Raw genomic sequence first — 16,329 nt, forward strand, 5'->3', positions numbered from 1 at the left:
TGAACTGTATTTGCTATCTGGGGTAGTCTGGACACCAGTACCTTTCTCACACTGCATGCATTGCCTGTAAGAGGATAAAGTGCTCTAAGTAGCTTTGAGGTGCAAATGCAGAAAAACAGATGGGGTTTCCTATCTGCCAGTTCTGCTCCTACTGAGCATTCCTGGTAGAAACGAGCTATGCCTTGGAAGCCAGGCTGAGTTTGCAAGTAGTGCTGCCATAGGGGAGGAATCATTACTCTTAGATCATTCCTTACGTATAGAAGTTGGTGTCCACAACCATAGTAAATGCCATGGTTACTTGTGCAGCAAAAGCATCGCAGAGGCTGCCTCCCACAGAAAGCTTGGTATTCACTACATTTCACCACAGTTGGGCCTTCCCAGTAAATGAATTCCAGTCAGACATGGCATTTTGATGTAGCTCATATAAAGCTACAGTAGAGTCTGGGGCTCTGTCATAGAAGCTAAGACCGCCAGAATAAATGTGAATGACTAAAAAGTATTTTTGACAAGTACAAGTGTATACCATGTTTTCCCTATTTGCGAGTCCACCACTTAAGTGGGTGCCCATTATGTGATAAAGGCTTTTAAATTGGTAGGGTACACAGATCAGGCAGTACCAAAAGAAGCTAAGAAGTTATCTTTCTGTACAGACATTTATTCAAGCCACGCAGGGTACTCTGTATTTCTTCCCTCTCATTACTTTATGAATATACAGCGGATTGTTATGCCTTACAAGAAGTGCACAGTCAGTATACAAACATGCATCCACAGACCCCAGGAGTATAACCTCTATAGTCTTGAGGAAAGAAGTGGGGCTATATGATATAACAGTTACATTGTTGCAATGGTATGACTAGAGCAGTACCATAAGGTTCATAGGTTCATAGGTTGGTACTAGGCTATCAGCCCTAGGGCCTATACAAGCCTAGCCATAAGAATTCCCTGGCTATTTCTTCCCACATTATTTACTTTCCTGGACCCGTCTAGCAGGGCAACTGACGTGATCCCTGGGGTGAATTTCCTTTCTCTCATCCAATCGTCAAGGTTCCTTTTGAAGAGGTCCAAAGAGGCACTCTGCTTGACATGTATGGGCAATCTATTCCAGAGTCTGGGGAGTCTCTGGGTCAGGAACCTATCCCTCCAGCATGTTTTGTTTATTGTGATGACAAGGTTTAGATCCCTGGAGCGTGTAGCTCTGAAGGATTGGGATTTCTTTAAGTGTAGCATGTCCAACAGCTCTGGGTTTGACATGGCCTTGTATGTTAAGCAGAGATCACCTCTGAGTAGACAATATGCGACAGAGTATAGCTGGAGTTTTTTAAGGCGGTCAGCGTAGGGCATCTGCTTTAGGCCTGTGATTCTTTTAGTGAGGTATTTCTGAGGCCTTTCCAGTTGTTGAAGATGTCTTGAGAGGTACATACCAAATGGGGCGTTGTATTCTATAATGGGTCTAATGAGGGATGAGTACAGTGGGACAATGACCTCCTTTTTTCTGGATGAAAAGCCCTTCGTGATGAGGTGTGCCACATAGAAGGATTTCCTGACTGTTGTGGCGATGTGGTTATCGAAGGTGAGACCACTGTCCTCCTGTGTCCCTAAGTCTCTTATCACACTTTCTGTGTTTAGTGTACTGCCACCTATATGGTAATTCATGGATACATGTTTTTTCCCAAAGGGGTAACAATACATTTCTTGGCATTGAGCTTGAGCCCATGGCTCTGGCACCAAGCATCTGTTTCTGTAAGGTCCTTTTGTAGAGTATCCACATCATTTGGGGATTCAATAATGGCTCCCAGTTTGCAGTCATCTGCAAACTTTTTTAGCCAGAGTCCCTTAGTGTTGACCTGTACTTCAGAGAAGTAGATGCCAAACAAGAGCGGCCCCAGGACTGAACCCTGAGGTACTCCACTTGTCACTTGTCTGGAACTGGATTTGGAGTCGGCTACTTTTACAGTGTGGGTTCTATCAGTAAGCCATTTAGCAACCCATTGGGTGACATAGGGATTAATGCCCAACTTAGTAAGTTTATCTATGATTCCAGAGTGGGGGATGGTGTCAAAGGCCTTGGCAAGGTCTAGATAGGCTGTGTGGACCACCTTACCTTTGTCCAAGGCTCTGGAGACTGATTCAAAGAAGTCAATCAGGTTCAGGAGACAAGATCAGCCCTTCACGAACCCAAACTGGGTGGGGTCCAGTGTTTGAAGGTTGCCAATGTCTTTGTTTATAAGTTCCATGATAATACGCTCCATGGCCTTGCAGATAAGGCTTGTCAGACTGATGGGACGGTAGTTTCCAGGATCCAAGGTGGATCCCCCCTTGTGGATTGGGATAACTGTAGCTCTGTGCCACTCAGTGGGCACGAAACCTGAGGTGAGGCTATGATTAAACATGACACTTAGATGAGGTGCCAGTTCATATTGTAGTTCATGTAGTACACAGCCCGGGATGTCATCTGGTCCCATGGATGCTGTATTCTTGGCTTTAGAGAGTGCGTTTTGTACCTGTGTGGCCATTATTACTGGAATTTGGCAATCTTCTGGTATTGAGATGGGCCATTTAGGGGGTGAGAGGGGGTGAAGTTGGCACTGAATCGATCTGCCAGGATATTGGCAATATCCTTCGGATCAGTATATTAAATGCCATTCTGTTTTAGCTCAGAGCAGATTTGAGCATTGCCATTTAGATTCTTGACATAGTTATAGAATGCTTTGTGGTTGTCTTTGGAATCTTTGGCAATTTTATTTTCGTAACTAGCTTTGGAGGATTTTATGAGGCATCTCAGTTTCTTACTGAGGCTAGTAAGGGAGTTTTTTGCATCCTGGGATTTTCCTCTTTTCTGCAAAAGTTTCTTCCTTTTGTTGTAAATTTTGTTTATGACAGGGAACCACCAGATTGGCTTCCTTTCTTTGGATGAGAGCATTTTGGTTCTATTTGGGATGGCCCGATTCATGCATGAGTGGATGTGCTCGTACAGTGCCTTAGTGTAGGATTCAGCAGTTGAACTTTCAGTTCCCGTCTGCATGGGTGTCATGAAGTTTGTCACTTCTGACTTGAGTAGCATGAAGTTGGCTTTGGAGAAGTTTTTTATGGTGGTTTCTTTACTGGGGGGTGGGGGTGGGATGTGGATGTTAAGGGTGATTAGCTTATTGTCAGACTTGACTAACGAGGGGGTGACCATAGGTATGGAGCATTGATTTCCCATGTTGGTAATGACCAGGTATAGGATATTGGAGCCCCTGGTGGGACTATGGATTAGTTGATCCAGGGCGTTGGAATTTATGAATTCCAAGAACCGTTCTTAAAGGTGTTGGGACATGAGTATTTTTCCCAGTTAATGGCAGGGTAGTTAAAATCACCCAGTATTAGGGTGTTTGGTTCTATCTTAATATTTTCCAGTATGTTTAGAAAGGTGTAGTAAGGAAAAAATACATGCAGTTTTATTGTGCAGGTTACTGTCACCAGGAGTAAAACAAGTGCTGCCGCTCATAGGCAGTGATGGGTGTTTGTAGCAGCCTATCCAATGAAATACTACATGCAGAAACAGTGTCACCTGTGAAAGCGGTATTTGACTAATTGGACTAAAAAAGCTGAAGAATGACCGTGGCTGTTATTGCTAGAGGTTGTAGCTTCCAATTCATACTTGTGAACTAACTCAAATACAACAAAGCAAAGTTCTTTCTTTTATTTCTTAGAACAGATTTAGAATGGTGGGTTTTTCATGTATTCATAGTTTCATAGTTTAGTACTAGGCTATCTGCCCTGGGGCATTTGCAAGCCTAGCCCTAGAGATGTGGCTTTTGCCACCCCATGTAGTGGTACTAAGGTGTATACAATAAATTTAGAATACTGTGCCTTTGTCTAGTAGTGACACATTGAAGACCCCCTTACTTATTAAAATTAGTTTACTGTGCCTCTGTCAAGTAGCGACACAGGGGTGACCCCTGGGGTAAACCTACGATCTCCCATCCACTCGTCAAGATTTCTCTTGAAGAGAGTCAGTGAGGGGCTCTGCCTAACATGGATTGGGATTTTGTTCCAGAGTATGGAAAGCCTCTGAGTTATGAATCTGTCCCTCCAGCATGTTCTATTCATGTTTGTACTGAGGTTTAAATCTTTGGCTCTCGTGGTTCTTATAGATTTGGATTTTTTGAGGTGGAGCATGTCCATCAATTCCTGGTTGGACATGGCCTTGTACGTCAGGCACAGATCACCTCTGAGCAGGCGGTATGCTACTGAATAGAGATGGAGTTTCTTTAGCCTGGCAGCATATGACATATGTTGGAGACCCTTGATCCTCTTGGTGAGGTACTTCTGGGGTCTCTCCAGCTGTTGTAAGTGCCGGGTGAGGTACATACCAAATGGGGCATTGTACTCAATCATGGGCCTGATAAGGGAGGAGTACAGGGGCATGATGACCTCCTTTGATCTGGATGTAAACCCCTTCATGATAAGGTGGGCAAGGTAGAAAGTCTTTCTAACCACTTTGGCAATGTGGGTGTCAAATGAGAGGTCACTATCAACTTGGGTCCCCAGGTCTCTGATTACTTTTTCGGTACTCAGTGGGTTACTGCCTATGTGATAATTTGTGGGTCCTTTGTTTTTCACAAAGGGGATGACTATACATTTCTTGGCATTCAGTTTAAGGCCATGATTCCGGCACCAGTTGTCCGTTCCGGTGAAGCCTTTCTGTAGGATGTATGTGTCAGCTGGTGTATCGACTATGGTGCCTAGTTTGCAGTCATCTGCAAACTTTGTCAGCCACAACCCTACCATGTTTGCTTTCACATCTGAGAAGTAAATGCCGAACAAGAGGGGTCCCAGGACAGAGCCCTGTGGGACACCACTTGTGACTGGCTTTGAGTCTGACATGGCTCCCGCAATCTTGACTTTATGGGTTCTGTTCTTTAGCCAGTTTGCAACCCATCTTGTGACATATGGATTTACATTTAAGCTGTTTAGCTTATCTATGATCCCCGAGTGGGGTATTGTGTTGAAGGCTTTAGCCAAGTCCAGGTAGGCTGTATGGACTGCCTTGCCCTCATCAATGGCTCTAGTGACTGTTTCAAAAAAGTCAACCAGGTTCAAAAGGCAGGATCTGCCCTTTACAAAGCCAAACTGGGTGGGATCAAGTGTCTGTAGGTCCCCAATGTCGTTGTTTATGAGTTCCATAATAATTCTTTCCATAGCTTTGCAAACCAGGCTGGTCAAGCTTATGGGGCGGTAATTCTCAGGGTCTGTAGTGGAGCCTCCCTTGTGGAGTGGGACCACTGTTGCTGTACGCCAGTGTTCAGGTACATATCCTGTAGTAAGGCTAAGGTTAAATAACATTTTTATATGCGGGTTTAGCTCCTCTTGGAGTTCACATATCACGCAGCCGGGGATACCATCAGGTCCCATAGATGCTGTGTTTTTTGCTTTGCTGAGGGCGGTTCTCACCTGGACATCAGAGATGACAGGGAGGTTACATTCAGCTGGGATGAGTATTTCTTCTTTTGGAGGTGAGGGAGGGGAGAATTTGCACTGAACCTGTCTGCCAGAATGTTGGCAATATCTGTGGGTTCGGTAAATTTTTTGTCGTTGTGTACTGACTCTGAGCATATCTGAGGGCTTCCGCCCAGGTTTCTAACATAACTGAAGAATGCCTTGTGGTTATCTTTAGTGTCCTTGTCGATTTTTCTCTCAAAGTTGGCCTTGGATGTTTTTATGAGAGAACGTAGCTTTCTACTAGTGCTGATCAGAGATGCCTTCCCTTTATGGGATTTTGCTCTGTCTTGCAGTAGCTTCCTTCTTTTGTTATACAATTTGTTTATGGCTGGGGTCCACCAGACAGGATGCTTTCCTTTGGTGGAGAGGGTCTTGGTTTTATTTGGGATTGCACGATCCATGCATTCTTGGAGATGTCCGTAGAAAGCATTTGTGTAGGATTCAGCATTGTGGGATGTGGTTTCCATTGGCCCTGTGGGCTTAAATGATACCATCTCAGTCTTGAGAAGTGTAAAGTCGGCTTTTGAGAAGTTTCTCACTGTAGTCTTTTGTGCTGGGGGTGGAGGTGGTAAATGTATATCCAGGGTGATTAGTTTGTGGTCAGATCTCACCAGTGAGGGAATACTTCTGGTGTGGAGCATTTTGTCCCCATGTTTGTGATGATCAGGTCTAGTATATTATCCCCCCTTGTGGGAGAGGTGACTAGCTGTTCCATTGCATTTGAGTTTATGAATTCCAGGAACCTTTGGGCTAGGGTGTTGGGGCTAGAATAGTGCACCCAGTCTATGTTAGGGTAGTTGAAGTCTCCCAATATGATGGTATTTGGTGAGACATTCATATCTTCCAATGCCTTCAGGAAGGCTGAGTGGGGTTCTTGAGATTGGGAGGGTGCTCTGTAACATGCAACCAGTTGTATAGCAGTTTTGCCTATGGTTAGCTGCACCTGGATGGTCTCCGATGCTTCATGAGTTGCCACTAACCTGGAGGTGTGGGTATCCTTGATGAATATGGACACTCCCCCTTCCTTTGTGGTTCGGCCCAGGTTTTGGGGCCGAAAAGCATGATACAAGGTAAAGCCTGGTAGCGCTGGGGTGCTCTCAGGAGCCTTGAACCAGGTCTCGGTTACAGCACAGACATCGATGTTCTCCATACTGAGGAGTGCTTCGAGAGCCTGCATCTTGAGATTTAGACTTCTGGCGTTGAGAAGCATTACCCTTAATTTTTTTACATTTTTGTTTTCTAAGGAGGTGGGTTCGTCTTTTGAGCCTTCCCTAAAAAAGTCACTATGGGGGTGGCAAGAGCCTTAGCCAATATCCAGAAGCCCAGTGGTGACAGGTGCAAGCTGTCCCTTGCGAAGCAGGAACCCCCTAAGAGTGATTTTTTTCTTTTGTTATATAGCTTGTTTATACCAATGTGCCACCACAGGGGTTTCCTGGAAAACTTGGCACTCTACTTATCTAACTAGGTCAGATGTCTTCATGTAGTCAGATTAGAATAGAAACTCTCTACAAGGGCAGTGGTCTTGGCTACTGAAGCAAAGGAGCTACTGAAGCATAGGAGCTACTGAACCACTTCAGGTCTTCATCTCACTTCAGTATCTTAACCTTAGAGACATCCCTAAAGATAGTATGATTTGTGGGCATTTTTGATTGGTCTTTACCATGAAGATTACTGAATGGTGGTCAGGTGCCAGGATCCGACACAACACATGCACTCAGGTCCCTCAACAACAGGTACAAATATGACTCTCATTGTACATGTGGGTGTGAATGACCTGAGACATAGCTCCCTGGACTACATGAAAAGAGACATGGAGGAGCTCTCAGATTATGTAGCCCAGGTGGGTATGGCCCTAGCCCTGAACAGCATCCTACCCTCACCCAGAATGATACCACAGTACAAGCAGAAAATGATTGATTTCAACAATTGGCTAAGTTTCTGGGTCACTCTAAGGGGATCCAGTATCTGTCTGCCAGGGATGACATGACTGACAGACCTCGATACTTTGCCAGAGATAGCCTGCATCTGTCACCCCTGGGCTTCCGGATACTGGCCAAGGCTCTTGCCACCCCTATAGTGCCTTTTTTAGGCATGTTCCAAAGACCAAATTGCCACCATAACAGCTACAAACAAATGCAATCTGACGGTTATGCTGCTCAATGCTAGAAGTCTAAATCTCAAAATGCACTCGCTCAAAGCACTCCTTAAAATGGAGAACATTGACATTTGTGCTGTAAAAGAGACCTGGTTCAAGGCAGCAGAAAGCACCCCTACACTACCAGGCTATAACTCTTTCCACAACTTTCGGCCCCAGAACTTGGACTGAAGCTCCAAAGGCGGTGGTGTTTCCATATTCATAAAGGATGCACACATCTCCAGACTGGTAGTCCAACATAATGCATCAGAGATACCTCAGGTGCAGCTAACATTGGGTAAGACAGCAATTCAGGTCATAGCCTGCTATAGGTCCCCAACCATGTCCCAAGACTCACACTTCACATTCCTAAGCACCCTGGAGAATATTAGGGTCCAACCTAACACTCTCATACTAGGCGACTTCAACTACCCCTCCATTAACTGGGAAAGCTACTCATGTACCAATACACTTGCCCAATATTTCCTAGAGTTCATTAACTCCAGTGCCCTGGGCCAGCTCATTCTTAGCCCCACTAGAGGTAGCAACATCCTTGACCTGGTCATTACTAACATGGGCGACCGTTGCTCTACACCAATAGTCAGCTCCTCCCTGGTTAGATCTGACCACAAACTAATTCCCATGGAAATTCAGATCCCTCCCACTCCCACCTTACAAAGGTAACCACCATGAAAAACTTCTCTAAAGCTAATTTTGGGCTCCTAAAAACAGAGGTGGCTAACTTCACAGCACCCATGCAAATGGAGAATAGTTGCATGACTGCTGAATCATACACCAATGCACTGTACGAATATGTACACAAATGCATGGATCTCGCCATACCCAATAGAACCAAGATGCTGTCCTCCAAAAAAAGGAAGCCAGTCTGGTGGTCCCCTGCCATAAACAGACTCTACAACAGAAGGAGGAAACTGATGCAGAATAAGGTGAAGTCCCAAGACTGGAAAAACTCCCTTATCAGCCTCAACAAAAAGTTGAGATCTCTCATCAAATCCTTTAAAGCTAGCTATGAAAACAGAATTGCAGCAGACAGTAAAGACAACCACAAGGCCTTCTATAGTTATGTAAAGAATCTCCACATTAATACCCAGAGTTGCTCTGAGGTACTGCACAATGGTATCTCCTATACCAAGACAACAGATATTGCCAATATACTGGCCGACAGATTTAATGCCAACTTTACCCCCCCCCCCCCAAAGGACCAATCACAATACCAGTAGATTGCCAGGCACCCAGTACTACTGCTGCACAGGTTAAAACTGCACTGTCCAAGGCCAAGAATACAGCTTCTATGGAACCTGACAATATTCCTGGCTGTGTTCTACATGAACTACAGAGTGAACTGGCACCTCACCTGTGTGCCCTGTTCAATCAAAGCCTCGCCTCAGGCTTTGTCCCTACCAAATGGCACACTGCTACAGTCATCCCTCTCCACAAAGGAGTGACTACAGACCCTGGGAACTATCGCCCCATTAGCCTGATGAGTCTGATATGCAAAGCTATGGAACGCATCATCATGGACCTAATAAACAAGGATATAGGGAATCCCCAAACTCTGGATCCCACACAGTTTGGTTTTGTGAAGGGTAGATAATGCCTGCTCAACTTGGTCTACTTCTTTGAATCAGTCACCAGAGCAGAGGATGAGGGCAAGGTGGTTCATACAGCCTACCTTGATCTGGCCAAGGCCTTTGACACCATTCCCCACTCAGGAATCATAGAAAAACTCACTAACCTAGGCATCAATCCCTATATCACTAGGTGGGTTGCAAACTGGCTCACAGATAAAACTCACAGTCTGAAAGTAGCTGACTCCAAGTCAGACTGCCGACTAAGTCATGAGTGGAGTGCCACAGGGTTCGGTCCTGGGTCCTGTCCTGTTTGGTATCTACTTCTCTGAAGTCCAGGCCAACATGAAGGGACACTGGCTAACAAAGTTCACAGACAATTGGGAGCTATTATTAACTCCCCAAGTGATGTTGGCATCCTACAGAATGCCCTCACTGAGACCAATGACTAGTATCAGAACCATGGCCTTATGGTCAATGCCAAAAAATGTGTCGTTATCCCCTTTGGGAAAAACCCAGTTCCCATGAATTACCTCATTGATGGTAGTCCACTGAATGCAGAAGGTGTTATAACAGATCTGGCAACACAGGTTGACAGCAACCTCTCTTTTGATCACCACATTACCACTGTGGTCAGAAAGTCCTTTTATGTGGCACATTACTAATGGTTTTGCATACAGGAAGAAAGAGGTTATTGTCTCCCTCTACTCTTCCCTCATTAGGCCAATCATCAAGTACGGTGCCTCATTTGGCATGTACCTCACTAGACACCTGCAACAACTGGAGAGGCCACAAAGGTACCTCACAAAGAGGATCCTAGGCCTTAAACACTTCTCCTATATGGACAGACTCAAAAAAATTCCAGCTATTCTCTGTCTCATATTGCCTACTTAGAGGCAATCTCTGCTCGACTTACAAAGCCATGTCTGACCCAGCTTTGTTAGAAATACTATATCTAAAGAAATCCCAATCCCTCTGCACCACATGCTCCAGAGACCTCAACCTCATTACCACAATCAACAGAACATACTGGAGGTACAGGTTCATAACCCAGAGACTGCCAATGCTATGGAATAGACTTCCCATACATGTCAAGCAGAGCACCTCGCTGACCCTCTTCAAGAGAAATCTTGATGAGTGGATGGGAAATAGAAAATTCCCTCTGGGGATAACTCCAGTGGCTCTACTCGACAGAGGCACTGGGAACTAAGGTCGGGTGGCACGATGCCAGGGTAATCCTATGGCTAGGCTTGTAAAGCCCAGGGCCATTAGCCTAGTACACAGCTATGAACCTAAGTGGCTGTATGCATAGAGCACAGTGGTGTTTTATCTGAGATGACCAAGTCAAGTAAATCAGAGTCCTTTTTAGAGCAGTGTACTATTTAGTTTAAGTACTGATGACATGTAAAAAGCATTGTCTGTATATTTTTTAGTGAAGTATGTCTTCCTGTTTATAAATGGATAGTTGGAATCCTCAAAAATAACACTTTTGTTTAGTGGTGAGAGACTCAAGTTTGGTTGGATATGTCTCGTGGGTAGTGGGTATCACAGAAGTGGAGTTTGTAATTGAGTATGATATGGCAAGGGATCTTATAGTTCTGAGAATGTGGAAAGTTCAGAATCTTGCTGCACAAGTCTAGATGTGATAAACTTGGAAAAGAATAAGGACACACCACCATCTTTAACAGAGATACCCTCAGTAGAGGTATTAAATGAATGGAATACATTTAATGTTGTTAGGGAGGGTGTGTTATCACTGTCAGTGTTTTCTTTGGTTAGGAAGTCTTTTAGGGATGTCATTTTCTGTGGCTTCAAGCATTGAACAATATTACATTTTTGCTGTCCTGACTTTGTTTGGCTCAACTGGAATTTGGAGCAGATTACTATTGCTTGAAAAAGCACCCTGGAGGTTGGAAAACTGTCAATATAAAAACTCTCAGGATAGAGCTGCAGATCATCCCTTGCAAAGTAGATAGGTCTTTGTTGCTCCAGAGACAGTGACTGTTGACTATCTACTTCCAGGCAGCCATATGATACCCATTTGTTAACCATGTAGGCCCAGTGGATAGAGATTGCTTTTTCAGGGGAGACCAAAGAGCACTGTCTAAGTGACTTGCTCAGAGTCACACAGTATGCAAATGAGGGCTGAGGAACTCAAACCCTGTACCACAGAAACAACAGCTCTAACCCCCTGCACCAAATTATCAGACTTGGCATATGTCTGATATCCTTTGAATGGCACCATAATCTGACCAGTTATTCAAGTCAGTTATATTTGGTTTATATTTTGACAAAAGGTAGGACGAAACTCAAGATTAGTTATATAGCATCCTCATATGCATACATGGACAGCTCTACCATGTGTCCCTTCGTACAAAGAATGTGTGCATCTGGTTGTTCACACTGACATGACCAGTATCCATAGGTTTATAGGTAGGTACTAGACTATCAGCCCTGTGGCCTATATAAGCCTAGCCAAAAGGTTCCCTGGCTTTCGCCACCCAAGAAAATTATTTTCCTGTGCCACAGAAGTGATCCCTAGGGTGAATTTTCTATTTCCCACCCAGTCGTCAAGATTTTCCTTAAAGAGGACCAATGAGGAGCTTTGCTTGACATGAATGGGTAGTCTGTTCCAGGGTATGGGAAGTCTCCAGGACAGGAATCTATCTTCTGTTTATTGTGGTGACAACGTGTATGTTGTATGTATAGGGTTAAGTGACTTGAGTGACCTAGTGACCTGTGACCTGTCATATCCTTTAACTTGAGAGGCAATTTACCATAAACATTTCCTTCTTCAGCCTAGTGAGTTGCGTGCTTGCAATTATCACAATGAGTTAACCCTTTACTAGGACATTTCCATGTGTGGTAGGTGGGCAAAGAAGCCTTAGCTCCTCATGTGCACCCTTCTTCGATGGTATGTTAGATGGTTCATTACATGCAGCTGATTAGTTCTCTTTGTGCTGTTGAGGCCAGGAGTGTAGCAAGCAATTCCATTTTATACTCCTAAGCTCTTAGTGTTACACTCCTTGGACACCTCCCACTTAAAAATGGACATATCTCGCAAAATGCAGGCCCCCCAAGCACTTAATAAATGAAGTAATATTTTCAGTTGTTCCCCCTAAAACTATTAAAATATTGCTTTTAGTTTAACAATATCACACATGTTGTTAAAGGCATTCACTTAGGCAGTTGTAGATATAATATGACCTGAAAAAGTCGTGTTGATATGATCAGAAAAAAATGTATTCAGTAGAGTACAGAGTATGCCTTGCTACACCCTTGGTTGAGGCAGCTGTGTTACATGCTTTTGCATTTTACTTGCTACATACATGTACCAAATAGAAAAAATATAGTTAATATAACTGAGATAAACAATAAATATGGAGTGCCTTGCAGAGGGATTTCTAAATTTGCCCTAATATACAAACAGAAGTAAAATAGGATTATAAAAAAATAACTATTCCGTTAGCATGAAAGAATTCATATGTTATCTAAATACCTAGCAGAGGGATTACTAGCAGAAAGATTTCTCTGCTTTTTCTGGGCTCAGCCTTTCAAAATACCTATTTGGGGAATAAACAACAGATGGCAATTGAAAGAAACCTTATCATATAATGTATGTAGTACATCTGTTTTCATCAGCAGTAAACCAAATCATTTTGCTAGAAAAAAGGGCAAGTGTGTGTGTGTGTGTGTGTGTGTGTGTGTGTGTGTGTGTGTGTGTGTGTATATATATATATATATATATATATATATATATATATATATATATATATATATATATATATATGGCTTACTACCAAAATGTCACAGGACAAAGTAAATCTCTTTTGGAACACCGACATAAAATAAATAGCAAAACTAAAAACATAGAACAGATCACAATGTCGAATCTGCTGAATGAATTCCGCAGATTCAACATTATCATCAAACAGATCACATGATGTCTGTATAGGAGTGCATGTAAATTAAACTCCTACACCTCGCATCACATTTTTGCAGGGGGGCAAGCCCCCCTGCTAACTATATATTCCAACTCCGAGATTGCACTACAGTGAGGAAAGGGATGCATTTCCCAAACCGCACTATACCGTGATCTGTGTACAGTACTTCGAGTTCATATCAGTGAATGCACTGTGCATTCACCGAAATGAACTTTTGAAGATGGAGATATTCAGCAAAACAGAAAATTGAACAACCATCTTTACCATCTTTTGATTTTTCCATCTGCGGAGCATGTCTGTTCATCATTTTGATAATAAACCTATATATATATATATATATATATATATATATATATATATATATATATATATATATATATATATATATATATATATATATATATATATATATATATATATATATATATATGCATGTGTGTTTGTGATGTGAAAGAATGGACTACTTAGGTACAAACAAAAATATACAGTAGGCTTTCTCTGGTTCAGTAAGTAATGAAACCTCCGTGTCAGCAAGGAACTGTAAATAAAAGGAGCACACAGAGGAAGCTGTTAGCATTCCTGCTGTGCAACTAACCCTTCAGCAAAGGTAGTAAAACTTAAACTCTTATTGAGACAGTTTCAAACCTTTTTGGATACAAAATTAATAAAGCTAAAACAAAAGCAATAGCAGTAATTTATGCATCCACATCTGAATTGGTTCAGCAATATCCCTATTTATGGGGACATGATAAAATTAAGTATTTAGGAATATGGATTAAAGATGATATCATTGTGGCAGCTAAGGATATGTGGGAATAGACTAAATAAAAGATAATACAAAAGCTGAGAAAATTGAGGCTCTTTTCAATGGATATTGATAGTAGGATGGAAGCAGTTAAAAATGTTTTATTCCCTTTAGTCCTATACACTTGGTCAGGCATATTTTTACCAACCAGAGGAATAGTTGTGGATAGCAATTAATAAAGAGCTGAATGATTTTATCTCAGAGGGGAAGATGGCAAGGGTCAAGTGGGATAAGCATATTCTTCCAATAGAACAGGGCAGATTGGGATTACGTGAGTTGAAAGGGTATTTCAGAGCAATACAGTTAAGGCTCCTATACATAGCACAAGCAGAAAACTATAATTCAAAGTAGAAATAGATGATGATGAAACAGAGGGGAAGCTCAAGTAACAGGGAGAGACTGGGATTTTAGATGCAGACCTTTAAGGAGAACAGCAATAATCATACAAAATATTATATTCATGAAGTAGCTGAAGGTCTTCTAAGAAGTAAGCCAACATGGGAATGGAGAAAGGAGGTTCTGCTGATAGGGATGGCTGTAATTAGGGAAACAGACAATATGCATGACGGGGAGGCAATATGTTGGAGAAAACTGGCAAAGGAACCAAGGTAATGGGAGCAAATAAGTAGGAGGGAAAGGTAACAGAATGGGAAAATGCCAAGAACTTATTTGGACTGCAGGTTAGAGATTGCCTTCCATATCAAGGATTGATATCACAGTATGGGCAAACAGAAAGAAATATGAGGTCTTAAATGAAAGGCCAGCACTGGTAGAGTTTTTAGTAGAATCTAGAACAGAAGTTGCCATCTAGAAAGGAATAATTAGTAAAAAATATAAAATATTGCATGATAACTAGAAGAATCAATCAGAGGAGGTTAGGATGTATTGGGCAATTCACAAACAAACAATGGAGGGATATATGTATGTCTCCCAAATATGCAACAAACTCTAGAAGATTTATGACCTTTGCCCAAGTGTTTACACTGGTATTTTTAAACCCCAAGCAGACTTCAAAAATGTTCCTCAGGTAGACAGCAAATGGAGGTGTGATGGGGAAGAAAGAGGTAACTGGGAGCATATTTTCTAGGAGTGTAGTGAGTTGGCAGACTTTAAAGATTCCCTGCAGACTGCTCTGTTGGAAATGCTGGGTGAGCAAATTGGAGTAACTAGGAAAATGATTTGTTGAGCTATGATACAGAATTGGAATTGCATAGACATAGTAAGGCCTTGCTGAGTCTAATTATGATGGTTGCCAAAAAGGCAATTACTAGAAAATGGAAATCAAACTCTAAACCAACTTTAAATGTATAGCATGAGCAGTAAATTATTTATAATGTGTGTACATGAACAGTTATTGCAGATAGCAACAAACCTATCAGGGAATAGAACACACTCAGATACTGTTTGCTTTTCTAAGGAGATTGTTAACTTCATGTCAAGTTTTATCACCTTTGTGTAATGATCATGGGGTTATAAAGGTTAAACTACTGCTGGTTAATTCTGTCAAATGAAATCTAAACTGATGCACAGAATATAAATAACAGTCATTATGTGATACATTCAGTGGAAAGCTGCCAGGAGTAATGTGATACATTTATGTTGGAATGGTACAGACACACAGACACACAAATGGAGGCCATTACTTTGGTTGAAACTAGAGAATGTTGACATATGTTTGGTCAACACCATCTGTACGAAATAAATGGTTGATAGATGTGCAAGATTGACAGTCTCTGGGGTAGGTAATATACCCCTTTCCCCTCGGATTGTACAATCTTGGAGTAAGTATATCCAATTAGCAGGGGATTTAGGAGTGCAGCCACCTGGGATGGGGTCTTGATCCCCTGCAAAAAATGTTTTTATGTTTTTTCCTACATTTTTGTTTACATGTTGTTTGGGATGTTGACCTTTTGTGGTCAGTGTTATTGCCATTAACTTTTTCTTATTTTTTTAAAGAATTTTTATTGAATTTTACAAAGCTAATAATCCATGACAAAAAACACAATATAGAAATTTAAATAATTCAAAAAAGAAAAAAACAAACAACTGAAGTATTTACAAAGGTGTCTAGTAATTAAGAATTACAGAAGTCCTTCATATAGATCAGTTACTCTTGAATGTTCAATAACTGTTTGTCTAATACTTCTTTGAGCTTAGTCCACAGGTTATAAGATGAAGTCATTTAAATTGCGTAAAAGAAGATAAAGGCTCAGTCTTCCAATTTCTAGTTATAACCTTCCTGGCAACAGTAGACAGGAATCAGTGTATTAAACAGGATCAATGATTTGGTTAAAACAAAATTATCAGAAAATAATGCCTGTAAGAAAAGATTAATATTGTACTAGCAGGATTTAAGAGCTACACTGTCAAAAA

The 16,329-nt window shown here is 42.0% G+C and overlaps 1 protein-coding gene across 1 annotated transcript in view; it reads left to right on the top strand.

The window, feature by feature from the left end:
• The window catches only part of LOC122792954 (integrin beta-2-like), a 1,413,174-nt gene that overhangs the window by 386,063 nt on the left and 1,010,782 nt on the right, over positions 1–16,329 (top strand). The gene's annotated exons all lie outside the window — the stretch shown is intronic.

The sequence above is a fragment of the Protopterus annectens genome, chromosome 2.part0, assembly GCF_019279795.1.
Source record: "Protopterus annectens isolate FY-2018-M chromosome 2.part0, PAN1.0, whole genome shotgun sequence".
Classification (NCBI taxonomy): Eukaryota; Metazoa; Chordata; order Ceratodontiformes; family Protopteridae; genus Protopterus; species Protopterus annectens.